Source organism: Pelodiscus sinensis, chromosome 23, assembly GCF_049634645.1.
Source record: "Pelodiscus sinensis isolate JC-2024 chromosome 23, ASM4963464v1, whole genome shotgun sequence".
Taxonomy (NCBI): Eukaryota; Metazoa; Chordata; order Testudines; family Trionychidae; genus Pelodiscus; species Pelodiscus sinensis.
The window spans coordinates 14612634-14628404 of NC_134733.1; the positions used below are offsets into that span (position 1 = coordinate 14612634).

The window sequence follows — 15771 nt, forward strand, 5'->3', positions numbered from 1 at the left end:
TCAGATCCTGACTTGCTCACGGACAAATGTGACCTTGGGCAAGTTTCTCGGGTATCAGGGCTGGGGACACACTTTGCTGGGCCCTGAGCAATGTAGGGTGAGCTCGGCTCCGGGCCGCCTAGAAGGCCAGGGCCTCTGGCAGAGGGGGCAGGGCTAGGGACAGCCAGCCCTCAGCTCTGCCTGGACAGTGCTGCACCTATCCCAGCCAACCTTCAGAGTCACTTTGACCATGCCACTTGGGGCTCTGGTGGTGATTTAAAGGGCCAGGGGCTTCAGGCCACTCTACCATGGCAGTGGCTCGGAGCGCTGGGCCCTTTTAAATCACCGGGTCCCAGGGCAACTTGCCCTCTTTGCCCTCCCTCCATCAGCAACCCTGCTGGTGTATCTACACTGCAAAGCAAAGGTGTGATTGCAGCATGTGGATATGCCCGCACCAGCTTTAATCTGGCTAGCATGGGTGAAGATGTGGCCACGTAGGCTTCAGTGCAGGCAAGCCACCGGAGTACGAGCCCACCGGGGACACGAAGTACATGTTCAATTGCTACCCCCTCTATTTAAATATGCACAGTTATTGCAATAATCCTGAGAGCCAGAGAAGCACTGCGGGTTAGCAGACATGGCGCTGGACTAGGATTCTTAGCCTGACAAAGAGAGAGTTGAAGAATGACCCGATAACAGTCTCTAGGGAATAAATAATCATGGGATCATCTATCGAGCTGCGAATGGTCTGGCATGGTCCAATGGCTGGGCTGTGAAGCTAGACAAATTCCGACCAGAAATAAGATGGAAATGGTTAGCGGTGAGAGTCATTAACCATGGGAACAATTTGCCAAAGGTCATGTTGGATTCTTCATCTCTGGCACGTTTCCCAATCAAGACGGGATGTTTTTCTAACCACTCTGCTCCCGGAATGACTTTGGGGCAGTTCTCTGGGCTGGGGTGGTCAGCCTATATCATGGGTTCCCAAACTGGGGGGTGTGAAGAAATTCCAGGGGGGGTGCGAGGCGACCCCTCCCCCCCATCAATCCCACCCCAAGTTGTTCTGCTATTTTTTTGGGAGGGGGGGCGTGAAGGTTTCTCAAAAATCAGAAAGGGGGGGCGTGATGCGGAAAAGTTTGGGAACCACTGGCCTACATGATCACAATGGTTCCTTCTGGCCTCAGTCCAATCCGGGACTGAGAGTCAGAAAATCTGGATTCTATTCCCAACTCGGACTGTGAGTGAAACACTTCAGTTCCCCAGGCCTCTTTCTCCTCCCACCTGTCATTTGTCCTGTCCGTTTAGCTGGTCGCTCAGTGGGGCAGGGGCTGCCCGGGTTTGCACAGCACCCAGGGCGAGGGGGCTTTGGGGGCGGTGACTGTTAACACGAAAACTGATATTTTAAGCAACAGGGAATGTTCTCTCTGGCTCATACAAAAGATTATTCCAGCAGAGGCAGCTGAGGACTGTGCACGAGCCTCAACTTGACTCTAGTTAGGTCAAACTCCCAACCCACAGGCCATCCCCGGCCTGAGCAATTGCACAATCTGCCCTGGGATTCTCAGCAGGCTGGGGTGTGTGTGTCCGTTACTGGCCCCATCCCTTCCTGCCATTACCCCACCTTCTGCCCCCATGGCACCCCTTCCCTTGAGGACATGGCTTTGGGGATCACCAGGAGGGCCGGGTGCACCGTGGTAGCATCCTCTCCTCCTCCCCCTGCACTCTCCCCCCGGCGCCTAAGCAGAGCGCAGTGGAGCAAGTACACTTGCCTAGTGCACTCTGTTTCCCTGCCACCATTGCAGCTGCGACGCACCAGCCCCCAGGGAGATCCCCAAAGCTGCATCCTCAGGGGACGGGGTGCCATGGGGGAGAGAGGGCAGGGCAATTGCAGGAAGGGGCAGGGCTTGGGGGCCAGTAATGGACAGCTCCCCTCCCCCCGGCCTCTCCTCCCCCCGGGATAGGTTGTGTAACTGCTCCAGCTAGGGATGGCCTGCAGCCAGGAGTCTGAGACCCCTGATCCTTAACCTTGTTGTGCCAAGGTAGGTGCACGGGTGTGTGTCACTTCCTACCCGAGTTCTAGAGCCAGCACAGCACGACTTCACGTGAAAGAAGAGCAGGAAAGACAGGACCACTGGAAGCAGCTGAGCAGGCCCTTTGCCTGTCCTAATGCTCCCCTCTGCCTTCCACTTGGGCACAAGCAGGCCTGGGTAAAAGAGTGTCCATTCTGCCCCATCCACTGAAGGGGAAAGCAGAACTTGGACCTCTGGGTTTATACATTTATCCACATGTCCTGTTATTCGACAGGTATGTTGACCTCTCATAAAGATGTAAAGAGAAAAGGTTTTGCTTAATGTTCAACATGAAACCAACCCATTAAAAGACCCAGATATTAAGGGCCAGATCATCAAAAGACCTCAGCACCCAACGTTCTCTCCGAAGGCAGAGACCTCCTGAAAATCTGGCCCCAAAAGGCTGCTAGAAAATTGAAACTGCATCCGCACAGGCAGACCCCACTACGGGCCTCAGGACTGCAAGGAAGGTGATTGTTCTCTTTTGTGAAGTACTGAGCATTATTATTGCAGTCTCATTATCCCCATTTTACAGATAGGAAGACTGAGGCCCAGTGCCATTAAAGTGACTTGCCCAAGGTCACTCAGCTAGCCATTGGCAGAGCCAGGAATAGAAGCCAAGTCTTCTGAATACCAGTCCAATGCTCTCTCCCTTAGGTCCCATTGCTGCATCTCAGTCAGCGTTGGCTTTTGTTTGTAACGACCATGTACACACAAGGTTTTACTGGACATCTACAATGGATGTATTTTTTCTTTGAGAGTGGAGCACCACTGGGTAGTAAGTGGCCTGTTCTGTATGAGTAAATTGCCATCTATTATCAGATGCTCTGAGACGGGGCAAGTAGAATGCATGTGCCTCACTTTGCATCCCACCAAGCCAGGGAAGAGTAGTCTGAGCACAGGATGGTGAGCCAGCAGCTCCTGAATTTGAATTCAGCCAATCCTGACATCTAGGCCTTTGCCAAGCCACTTAATCTCACCCCGTGCCTCAGTTTCCCCCACCCCTGATATGGGCAGGTGTTCTTAATTAGAAAACAGAACACGCTAGGCTGGCTGGTATTGTTATGTCCTCAGCTGGAGGTTGATGATGCTCTGTCTGTGGGGTCTACTCTCGAGCAGGGTGGGAAATTGACAGCATGGTTTAGTCTTCTGGAACAATGTGTGCATTTCGCATTAGGCCCAGGCTGAAGAGTTAGGTTCTGCGGCCCAGTCCAGTGTGGGCGCTTCTTTATTACAGGGTTCTTTATGACCCTGGATAAGCCCAGGATGGGACCTGCCATGGAGTGGTGCAGGGAGCAGCAGCAGAGGTATGTGTCTCTAGGCAGTGCTTGGCTACCACTGTGTATCACAACCTGGTGTGAATTCCCAGCAGGACAGTGTAGGAGGAGTTGCAGGGAAGTAATGGGGCGCAGATTCACCAGGATTGAGAATTGGAAGCTGCCTGCACTAGGCCTGATGCTAACCTAGTCCCTGACGTACAAGAGCATCACACACCAGTGTTTCCTGTAAGCTGTGCGCTTCGGCAGCCACCCAGGAGAGATTCAAATTCTGCCCAACTGATGAGCAGAGCGCCCACAGCCGGCAGCATGTGTTTCTACTGGTGGTGCACATCCACACATGCTGTGGTGCATGTATCAAAATGTATTCCACATATGGAGGGAATATTGCCACACATGTGCACATAATACTTTACGTACAATGCATGATTGTGCCAGGGAGCGAGGGAATTGTGCTGCACGACCTACATCTCCGGAAGGGACACCTCTGTTCCTTGAGCAAAGGTAAAGTGTTTGTTTATTGCTGCTGGGCTACTTGCCTGCTGAGCTGAACAACCTGCACCACTGGCCCCATACCTGGGGCAGGGGAGTGAGGTCTCCCCCCCCCCCCCGCCCCGGAGCCTGTTCAACTGCAGGTGATGCTTCACTATGCTGGGTATGTGGGATCAACGTGCCTCCTGTGAGGTCTTCATCCCTACTCTCCTAAGGAGTGGCCACAGTAACGAGTTACTGGATCTCAGGCCTTAACTTGCTTAGGGCTAAATCAGAAGTTGTATCTCCCATTGACTTGACTTCCTGTGCAGCGTGCGCACATGCACACACACACACACACACACACACACACTGCACGCTCGCGTGCACACACATCCTGTACGTACACACACACACACACCCTGCACACGCAGGCGCACACCCCCCCGCCTTTGCATACTCACGCGCGTGCATACACACCCTGCACGTACACACACACACACCCTGCACACGCAGGCGCACACACACACACGCCCCCTGCCTTTGCACGCTCACGTGCGCGTGCGCACACACACCCTGCACGTGCACTCACACACACCCTGCACACGCAGGCGCGCGCAAACACACGCCCCCTGCCTTTGCACGCTCACGTGCGCGCGCACACACACCCTGCACATGCACTCACACACACCCTGCACGCGTGCGCGCGCATACACACACACACTCTCTTTCTCTCTCTCTCTCATTCTCTTCGGCACAGGGCTGGGAAGATCCAGGCATGAGGTACCTCTGTTGGGTATGTCTGACCCCCCCATTGTTCCTCCAGCATATTTGTGCTACCTCTCCCTAGCCTGGCGGTGAAAGAACTGAATTTGGAGTAATTTGTCTAAAGAAAGTACTGGGGAAGGGTGGGGGAAGTCGAGCCAAAGACACAAGTTTTGCATTTGGCCTACAACCTGGTGAGTCCTGGTGCCAGTGCAAGAGTTCAGTCCTTGGGCAATTCTGCAATTTGACAATGGCTCCAAATGCACCCAGGGCAGAATTGCCCCTGGACTAGGCGTTCCATGGCCAAGGTGCAGTGGCTGCTGAGGTTCTGTCTGGCGCTCCTGCCATTGCCCTTAAGGGGGAGCTGTAGGTCATGGTGCAGCCCTAAATTTGCACTTTCTAAAAAAAAGTGCAGGTGCACAGGCCTAGGTGCTGAAACTAGGGGTGCTACTACCCCCCTGACTTGCTGTGGTTTCCATCATGTACAGGGCTGATGGTTTGTTTCATGGCTGTCAGCACTGGGGATGTGAAAGGTTAATCAATAAGCAACACCCTAAATGGGTGTTCTAGTTAACTGTAGGGGCTGCAGCAGCTTCCTGCCGGCTTCAGGCTGGGGTGTCTCCAGCCCTGTGGGACCCACTGCAAGCAGGGGCTTCTCTGGCTGGCTGGATGGAGCAACCCCTGTCTGTGGTGGGGTCTAGCCCCCCAACACAGGTTACGTGCTGGCTCCCCAGGAATGGGACCAGCAGGGGCTTCCTGCTCCGTTTCCAGGGCGGAAGCTTCCCTCCTGCAGAGAAGCCACCTCCCCAGGAGCCAGGCAGTTACACGGTTACCTTTTTAACCAACTTTTCACATCCCTAGTCAGCACCCCCACTGTAAAAATTATTCCAGCCCCCCTGTGCACGGGAGGGATGTGCAGCAGAGACACTTTTAATAGAAAATGGCACCACACCTCTCCATCCACCAGAGCTGCCGACCAATCCTCACCAAGGCGGTGGGGAAAGCATTGATATTCACCAGGGTCAAACAGCCAGTGTGCCAATGGGTGGGCCCTGCCTGAAGCCACCCCCATCTCTGCATGCTACAGCGCTGGCAATTGTGCGCGTTCCACCCCCAGAGCTACACACGCTCCCTGGCAGCCTGTCACTTCCTTGCAGCTGTCTAGACAGGAGGATTCAATGCGCGTCGTTCTGTCTAATTCATAAAAACCTCCAGGGAGAGCTGGAAGCCAGTGCTTCTGGCTAGCACCAGTCGGCTCTATCTGTTGCGCCCCACGCCGGCACTCAGCAAGAGCTGAATAATGCCGCCGCTCGGCAGGCGCGGTGTGTGTGTTTGTGTGCTTAGGCGCAGGAAGAAGCAACCTCAGTCAAGGAGAATTATGGATGCTCTGTGGGTTGGGTCCTGGTGGCCTGCAGGTGGGGGCTGCCCTGGGGGGAGGGACCAAAGACAAGAGGCATTTTTCAATTATGTTTTGGCAAGATTGTAGTAGAGGCTTGTGCAGGTGGTTGTAGCTCGCTGGGTCTTGCTGCGGAGGATGCAACTGTGTGCTAGAATCCGCTGTTCAACAGGAGGCCAGGAGAGACACAACATGCACTTTAGCCTTTGTGCTGTCCAGCTCAGGCCAGGCCGGGGTGCGGAGGGTAGGGGGCTGTGTGCCTCTCCTTGAGCCATCCCTCTCTGCAGGGGAGGAGGGAAATAGTGCGATGGGGATGCTGAATGCCTCTTCCTCCCAGCTGCTCTCCTACCCCAAGGAGTCCACGTTTGCTCTCCCTGTCCTGAGGTATTAACATCAGTCAGTAAGGGGCGGTGCTAATTCCTGGCATCTGCAGGGCCAGAATCTCTTTCCTTTTGAGTGCTACCTTACCAAGGCCTGCTTGATCTTCCCTCCTGCTGCTCTCTGCAGTGTCGTCTGGCTTCTAGCTGTGCTGAGCTGAAGAAATCAATGGGTTGTTACAGCACCAGATCTGCTTCAGTGGGAAGTTAGCTGTGTGCAACTAGCGCCTAGGAAATGGGGTGGGAGGTAGTGATTCCACGGGAAATGTCCTTTTCTGATACGCGCGCTCTAGCTCTGCTGTACCACTAGATCTTTATGTGGTTTTTTGCCTATATAACAGGGCTGTGAGAATGTGAGCTGCTGGATATACACAAAGGTACCTACCAGCATCCCAGGGACATAAAGGAGAAGTCTGTAGAAAGTATGGGATCATATTTCTTTTTAAGGGACAGAATCTCGTTGTGTTGAGGTGAGGGTTCAAAACCAACCCTTTATGTCAGTGTCTGGTCCTTAGGGCCTTGGAATACCGAGAGGAGAGGGTTTAGAAATTATTGTTGCTTGCAAACCTCTTATCTTTTGTTCCTTAGTCTGGTCTAGCTGAAACAAAAAACAGGACTAATCCTGCCTTTTGTTTATACTAACACAGCTACTTTTCTATTACTGTTCCTTAGTATAGGTTGAAATTCTCTAGCTCAGCACCCTTAGGACCTGACCTTTGCCGAACCAGAGAATTTGCCTGACCATGGGATTTGTCTAGCAGCGTTACCAACACTTCCACTGCTTACTGCATGGGTTCCCAAACTGGTGTGTGTGCCTCCCGGGGGGGGGTGTGTGTGAAGAAATTCCAGGGGGGGCACAAGGCAACCCAGCCCCCCCCCCCCCATCAAGTAAGTTTTGCTGCCTCGGTCAGTTCTCTTTTTTTTTTTTTTTTTGCTCAACAAGTTTTGCTGTGGGTGGGGAGCATGAGAGTTTTCCAAAAATCAAAAAGGGGGCGTGTTGCCGAAAAGTTTGGGAACCACTGCCTTACTGAGCTCTTAGGAGACATTTAGGGGTAAATTAGAACTAAATAACAGCACAGAACATTGAGAGCCAGAACTGGAGGCTGTAAACAAACTTCATGGGACCCTGGGAAACTTTACCTCTCCCATGGTAAGTGGGCATCCGGCTAACTAAAATGATGCCAGACTATGGGTGTTGCCAAACCAGAGAGTGCCAGACTAGAGAGGTTCATCCTGTCGCTCTTTCTTGGATACAGGCTGTAGGCTGTGGGGCACAGAATGAGGGATCTCTCTTGAAATATTGCAGAGTTGGCCACCCCTGCTTGGACTCCTGTGTTAATTTGATGTGACTGCCTGGCAGCGCTACCCTTCAAAAGGAAGCTGAGGAGGTGAGAACTTGCAGGCACAGTGGGTGTCTGGTTTGTTTTACTGGTGTTTGCACATGCTGTATTTCTAGCGATGCTGTGCAATAGCACAACAGGGCCTATTGTTATAGCTATCAGCAGAGCTATTTATGCCTCATGATTTTTCCAGGGGCCTTGTTCTGCCCCACTGTGATACAGAGGGTGACTTCTAACCCTATCTGTGCCCTCCAAAAAAAACCCCCATGTGTGTGCAATTTACACACACACGGAAAAGGGAAGATTTTGAATTGAGTTGTCCCTAGAACAGCACAAATACTCCAAAAGTCCATAGTAAAAGGCTAATGATTAGAGCCTCTTTGGTGACCCTTGGCAAAACTCTGTGATGTTGGCTGCTAGAGAATGATCTTTCTAAGAACTCAATGGGAGGGTCACATGGAAGATTTTCCTATTTAAAAGGGGAAATGGGGAAAGCGTTTCACTGCATTCTGCATATAAAATGTTTAAACGGGGGGAGGGAGAGGTGTGTGTCAAATCTTCATTCCTATCTTCTAGCACGTGAATGGGCAACCTAGGTTAGTGAGTGGGCCTCATGAGTGGCCTCCTTTCTCTCAGTGGGCTGCAAGATTGAAATCCAGTGGTGGGCTACCTGCGGCTTGCAGGCTGCATGTGGCCCATTGGGGTTTCGCCTGCAGCTTGTGCACCCCCTTTCTGCTCCCTTCTCCTCCTAGGGTTGCCAGATACTTCCACAAAAAATCCTGAACATGGCAGGAAAAAAAAATTGGTTGAGCAAAAAAAAGTTGCTGCTCACTCCCCCACCCTCACCAGACGTGGCAGGGGAAGAATGTCTCCGCCAGCCTTCCAGCCAATAGAAACAGAAAATACTGGACATTTTCTGTTTTTTTACCGGACAGGGGCCAGAAATAACAGACTGTCCAGGCAAAAGCTGGACACCAGGCAACCCTATCCCCCTCCCCCCCATGCCTCCTGCGTACTGGAGCTGTGCACTCACTCACTCCTCTCCCTTCCTCTCAAAGTGCCATGAATTGGCTGGTTTGTGGTTGGGCTCCGGGAGGGAGGGAGAGGAGCGGGGGCTGAGTGCGAATCAGCCGACTCGTGGTGCTCTGAAAGTGCTGGGAGGGATGGGGAGGGGCAGGTAAGTGCAGGGTTCCAGGGGCTCAGTACATGAGGTCTGTGGGGGAAGGGGACAGAGGAGTGCGTGGGCCACAGGTGGAACCCCAATGGGCCACATGCAGCCTGCAGGCCACACGTTGCCCACCATTGTTCTAGCAGGTCCCCAGCCGGTATCAGAGCTGCACAAATACAACATGAACATGGTCCTAACACCAAAGAGCTCTCCACATACATTCAGTCCCCAGCTGTGGAGCCCTGTGTAAAGGGGCGAGCTCCCTACCCTAACCCTGCTGCAGCTCAGGCACACACACGTCCATTTTTGCCCACCTTCTTGTTCTTCCTTCCATTCAATGCATTCACTTAAAAGGCAGGGTTGTGCTTACCCAATGGCAGAATCGGGACTCAAGGTCAGCTGACTTGCATCCAGTTGCAGGAATGACGCCAAAAAAACATGATGCTCCCTCCTGGGGTGCCGTAAGGACGGGCGCTCCTCAGGAGAGTGTCGCGAGAATCACAGGTCCAATGATGCATACCCAAAGGGGGAAGGACAGAACCAGGTGGACCGTTTTAGCAAATAAAAGATATTTATTTATGACAGTGATGAATTTATAGTATTTATTCTAAGATTTTTAATAGGCCGTGTTAATAATGAATTTACAGTATTTATTATATTTATTCTATGATTTCTAGTTAAACGTGTCAGAGATATAAGGATGGGAATGGCAAGGGGAATAATCTCTATTCTAAAAATATCCAGCTACACTAATTAAATAACAGTGATAACTACAAACTCTATGTACTACCCAAAACAACTACAACACTAAGCTTATACAACAAGAAAAAATCAAATCCTACATACCAACTTACACAGCACACGGAACATTTCAAAGATATCGGTTTGGTTGCGAAGGCCTTGGTTATGCCCAAGAGTCAGGGGAGGTGGCTGGTCGGTTAATCAGGGTGGCAGCGCTTTGAAGTATACGGGAAGGCACACGCACAGTGGTAAGTGTGTTGCGAAGACCTCCTCGAGCAAACTGTGAGATGGGTATTTATCCCCAAATCTGCACATCGCTTTCCCACGCTTGCATATTACCATATACGGCCCAACGGACACCAAGTGGGGGTCTGTGTCGCAGGGGTAGGGCCAAAACTGTGCAGGTTTCATACGACCAGGTAAGCCCCGCAGTTCTCACGCCAAGGTGACGGGTGGGAAAGTCTGAGGCTATTTTCCCCTTTTCACACCCTTGCAGAAAGGGTGTGGCCAGTTTCTCCCAAGGAGTACTGCAGTCCACTATAACAAAAGCGGCCTGGCCAAACTTTTTACTGGGGGGGGCAGTTTTTTCTCTAAGGGTACGTCTACACTACAGCGCTAATTCGAACTAACTTAATTCGAATTAGTTAATTCGAACTAAGCTAATTCGAAATAGTGCATCTAGACTAAAAAATTAGTTCGAATTAGCGTTTTGCTAATTCGAACTAGCATGTCCACACTGAGTGGACCCTGAACCGGGGTTAAGGATGGCCAGAAGCAGTGCCGGCAAGGCATCAGATTAGGACTTAGAGTGTGGAGCTGCTGCCTCAGGCTAGCCGAGGGCTGTGCTTAAAGGGACCCGACCCCCACCCCGGACAGACAGTTCTCAGGGGTTCCCCGCTTGCAAAGCAGTCCTGGCTTGGAGTGCCCTGAGTGCCCACACTCGGCACATCACAGCACTCGGCCTTCAGCCCAGCTGCACTTACCACAGGCTGCCATCCGGGGGGTCAATCAAGGGGCTTCAGGAGAGCTTCCACCCCGAGAAGCCCACAGAGCCACCCCAGTCCTCCCCATCGGGGGCTCGTACCCCATTCCTCCCTCACCTCCTTCCACTTACCCCTCCCTAGCCCCCCTTCCTGAGATACAAAATAAAGGACACGTGTGTTCAAAAATAGAAACTCTCTTTATTGAACAAAACTCGGGGAGACTGGGAAAAGGAGGTGGGAGAGGGGAAGAGAGAGTGTGGGAGAGGGGAGGGCAACTACAATATCAGGGGTTTGGAACAGGTCCCATATGAAGAGAGGCTAAAGAGACTGGGACTTCTCAGCTTAGAAAAGAAGAGACGGAGGGGGTGTATGATAGAGGTCTATAAAAGCATGAGTGGTGTGGAGAGGGTGCATAAAGAAAAGTTCTTCATTAGTTCCCATAATAGAAGGACTAGAGGACACCAAATGAAATGAATGGGTAGCAGGCTTCAAACTAATAACAGAAAGTTCTTCTTCACCAAGCAAATAGTCAACCTGTGGAACTCCTTGCTGCAGGAGGCTGTGAAGGCTACAACTAGAACAAAGTTTAAAGAGAAGTTAGATAAAGTCATGGAGGTTGGGTCCATGGAGTGCTATTAGCCAGGGGTAGAAATGGTGTCCCTGGCCTCTGTTTGTGGAAAGCTGGAGAAGGATGGCACGAGACAAATGGCTTGGTCATTGTCTTCGGTCCATCCCCTCCAGGGTCCCTAGTGTTGGCCGCTGTTGACAGACAGGCTATTGGGCTAGATGGACCTTTGGTCTGATCCAGTACGGCCATTCTAAGCTCAGGGCTCAGGGTCGGGGGTCTCAGTGGACCACCTTGATTTTCATGCCAACCTGCTCCTGGGTGGCCAGGCTGGCAGCTATCCTGCCCTAGACGGCCAATTTCCTGTGCCTAGTGCAGAGGTTGTGGATGAGGTCCACGATCTCCGCACTAGACCAGGCGGGCGCCCGCCTCTTGCGGACCTGGGCAGGCTCCTGGGAGCCGCCAGTGTGGTCCTGGGAAGAGGCAGAGGGCTGGGTGGCAGCGGGTGGCTGGCTCGAGCCATGCCAGGTGCAGGGTCTGCTGGCTGGGTGCTGGCAGGCTTGCACCTGGCACGGGCACCGTAGCCAGCCCGTGCCCCTTTAAGGGCTCCGGGGCCGGGAGGGGGACAGACGATAGCACAGGCTCACCAGAGAAAGCTGGGGAGGGCTAGCCTCCCACTAGTTTGAATTAAGTGACTACACAGCCCTTAATTCAAACTAGCTAATTCGAACTAGGCGTTAGTCCTCGTACAATGAGGTTTACCTAGTTCGAATTAAGCGCTCTGCTAGTTCGAATTAAGTTTGAACTAGCGGAGCGCTAGTGTAGCACCTATCAAAGTTAATTCGAACTAATGTCTGTTAGTTCGAATTAACTTTGCAGTGTAGACATACCCTAACAAAGAGAAACCCTCCCTCCTCTCAGACAACTGAGAGAAGCTTCCAGATTGCAGGCCCTGGTTCTTGTGGGGGACTTTAATCACCCTGACATCTGTTGGGAAACCAATGCGGCAGTACACAGGCAATCCAGGAAGTTTTTGGAGAATGTTGGGGATAACTTCTTGACACAAGTGCTGAAGGATTCAACCAGGGGCCGTGTGCAGCTTGACCTTTTGCTCACAAACAAGAAGGAACTAATAGGGGAAGTGGAGGTGGGTGACAACCTGGGAAGCAGTGATCATGAGATGGTAGATTTCAGGATCCTGACCAAAGGAAGGAAAGAGAGTAGTAAAATACACACCTTGGACTTCAACAAAGTAGATTTTGACTCCCTCAAAGACCTGATGGGCAGAATCCCCTGGGATACTAACATGAAGGGGAAAGGAGTCCAGGACAGCTGGCAGTATTTTAAAGAAGCCTTATTGAAGGCACAGAAAGAAACCATCCCGACGCGTAGCAAGAGAGGCAAACATGGTAGGAGACCGGACTGACTTACAGGGGAAATCCTTGGTGAACTTAAGCACAAAAAGGAAGCTTACAAAAAGTGGAAACTTGGACAAATGACCAGGGAGGGGTTTAAAGGTATAGCTCGAGAAGGCCGGGGGGTTATCAGGAAGGCGAAAGCGCAAATGGAATTGCGACTGGCTAAGGCTGTGAAGGATAACAAGAAAGGTTTCTACAGGCATGCTAAGAAGAAGAAGGTGATCAGAGAGGGTGTGTGGCCCCTACTGGATGAAGGAGGTAACCTAGTGACAGATGATGTGGGGAAAAGCTGAAGTACTCAGCGCATTAGTCCGGGAGCCCACCTTGTCCGTGAATACAGAGGCAAAGAAAGCATTAAGTGATGCAAGATGGACAGCCCTTAGTGGGTAAAGAACAGGTTAGGAACTATTTAGAAAAGCTAAACATACACAAATCCATGGGTCCGGACTTAATGCTTCCGAGGGTACCGAGGGAGTTGGCAAATGTCATTGAGGAGCCTTTGGCCATTATCTTTGAAAAGTTGTGGAGATCGGGAGAAATCCCGGATGATTGGAAAAAGGTAAATCTAGTGCCCATCTTCAAAAAGGGGAAGAAGGATGATCCAGGGAACTATAGGCCGGTCAGTCTTACCTCGGTTCCTGGAAAAATCATAGAAGGGATCCTTAAGGAATCCATTTTGAGGCACTTGGAAGAGAGGAAATTGATTAGGAATAGTCAGCATGGATTCACAAAGGGCAAGTCGTGCCTGACCAATCTGATTAGCTTCTATGTGGACATGGGGAAGTCAGTGGATGTGATACACCTTGACTTTAGCAAGGCTTTTGATACAGTCTCCCACGATATTCTTGCCAGCAAGTTAAGGGAATGTGGATTGGATAAATGGACGGTAAGATGGATAGAAAGATGACTAGAAGGCCGGGCCCAGCGGGTAGTGATCAATGGCTCGATGTCAGGATGGCGGTCGGTTTCTAGCAGAGTGCCCCAAGGTTCAGTTCTAGGACCAGTTTTGTTCAATATCTTTATTAATGATCTGGATGAGGGGATGGATTGCACCCTCAGCAAGTTTGCGGATGACACTAAGCTAGGGGGAGAGGTAGATACGCTAAAGGGCAGAGATAGGGTCCAGAGTGACTTAGACAAATTGGAGGATTGGGCCACAAGAAATCTGATGAGGTTCAACAAGGACAAGTGCAGAGTCCTGCATTTGGGACGAAAGAATCCCAAGCATAGTTACAAGCTGGGGACTAACCGGTTAAGTAGTAGTTCTGCAGAAAAGGACCTGGGGATTACAATGAATGAGAAGCTGGATATGAGTCAACAGTGTGCCCTTGTAGCCAAGAAGGCTAATGGCATATTAGGTTGCATTAAGAGGAGCATTGCCAGCAGATCCAGAGATGTCATTATTCCCCTTTATTTGGCTTTGGTGAGGCCACATCTGGAGTATTGTGTCCAGTTCTGGGTCTCCCACTACAAAAAGGATGTGGACGCATTGGAGAGGGTCCAGCGGAGGGCAACCAAAATTATTAGGGGGCTGGAGCATATGACATATGAGGAGAGGCTGAGGGACTTGGGTCTGGAACCTCCCTTCAGGAAGTTGAAAGCTGCTATCAAATCCCCCCTCACGCTTCACTTCTGCAGACTAAACAAAGAGGATGGAGAGAGGCTGTTCTCAGTAGTGACAGATGGTAGAACAAGGAGCAACGGTCTCAAGTTGTGGTGGGAGAGGTCCAGGTTGAATATTAGGAAAAACTATTTCACTAGGAGGGTGGTGAAGCACTGGAATGGGTTACCTAGGGAAGTAGTGGAGTCTCCATCCCTACAGGTGTTTAAGTCTCGGCTTGACAAAGCCCTGGCCGGGTTGATTTAGGTGGGATTGGTCCTGCCTAGAGCAGGGGGCTGGACTTGATGACCTTCTGAGGTGTCTTCCAGCTCTATGGTTCTACGATTCTATGAGTCAGCCACAAATCCGATACGTGGTTTTGAGAGCTTGTGGAACACAATGTTCCTCTAATTTTTTCTGTCCATGTGCAGAATAAATTTTGTTATGCTTACCACAGCATATGGGATGTGCACCGCCAGTAGAAACACATGCTGCTGGCTGTGGCAGCTGGGCAGCATTTGGATCTCTCCTGGGCGCCACCCAAGCACTCGGTTTACAGGGAATACTAGTGGGAGACTCACTCATGAATAGGGACCTGTGCTATCAATAAGAGGACACTAGTACAGTGCAAAACCTGGTGGCTCTTTTGTTAATCCTTTTTCCTGCTGCTTCCGACTGGGAGTGAAACCCAGCAATGGTCTTTTCCAGTAGTGCTGTGGAACGCTACGAAATCAAAGGCAACAAATGAGTGCGAAGATGTGGCTGGAGGCTGTAACTTTGGCTCTAAGACCACAGGCCTTTACTCTGGGTGCTAACGATTCTAGATTCATCAATCCTGGATAGAGCCCCACCATAGAATTGCTCTGTATGACAAGTAACAGGAGGAAGCTCTGAAATGGAGTACCTGGGATGTCAGCTGGAAGGAATGTGGCCTTCCATCCTGCAGCCACCTGGGAATCCCCCGGCACCCTGAATCTTGCAAAGAGTCAACGCAGAGCGTTTCGGAACTCCTAGCTGGGGAGGTAGCCAGGAGAGCAGTGCCAATAGAAGCCAGTTCTCCCAGGCTGAAGGGCAAGCACAGAGCTTTTTTCTGGGAGACTGACCCTCTGGACCCTGTTATTGCTCAGAATGTTTCCATTCACTCCCTCCACCACATAGTTTTTGTGCAAACAAGCACTCACTAGACATACACAAATCCATGGGTCCAGATTTAATGCCTCCGAGGGTACTGAGGGAGTTGGCAAATGTCATTGCAGAGCCTTTGGCCATTTTCTTTGAAAAACTCGAGGAGATCAGGAGAGGTCTCAGATGATTGGGAAAAGGCAAATGTAGCGCCCATCTTTAAAAAAGGGAAGAAGGACAATCCAGGGAACTACAGACCAATCAGCCTTACCTCAGTCCCTGGAAAAATCATGAAGGGGATCCTCAAGGAATCCATTCTGAAGCACTTGGAAGAAGGGAAAGTTATCAGGAATAGTCAGCCTGGATTCCCCAAGGGCAAGTCGTGCCTGACCAATCTGATTAGCTTCTATGATGAGGTAACTGGCTCTGTGGACATGGGGAAGTCAGTGGATGTGACACACCTTGACTTTAGCAAAGCTTTTGATATGGTCTCCCACAAT

At 51.2% G+C, this 15771-nt stretch overlaps 1 protein-coding gene across 6 annotated transcripts in view; it reads left to right on the plus strand.

Moving 5' to 3' along the window:
- The window catches only part of KLHL17 (kelch like family member 17), a 49214-nt gene that overhangs the window by 4439 nt on the left and 29004 nt on the right, over positions 1 to 15771 (plus strand). The window contains exon 3 of one of the 6 annotated variants that reach the window (XM_075906237.1): positions 7641 to 7722. The exons of the other annotated variants lie outside the window; for them this stretch is intronic. The gene's annotated coding sequence lies outside the window, so the exon portion shown is untranslated. The remainder of the gene's footprint in view (positions 1 to 7640; positions 7723 to 15771) is intronic. 6 annotated transcript variants of the gene reach the window in all.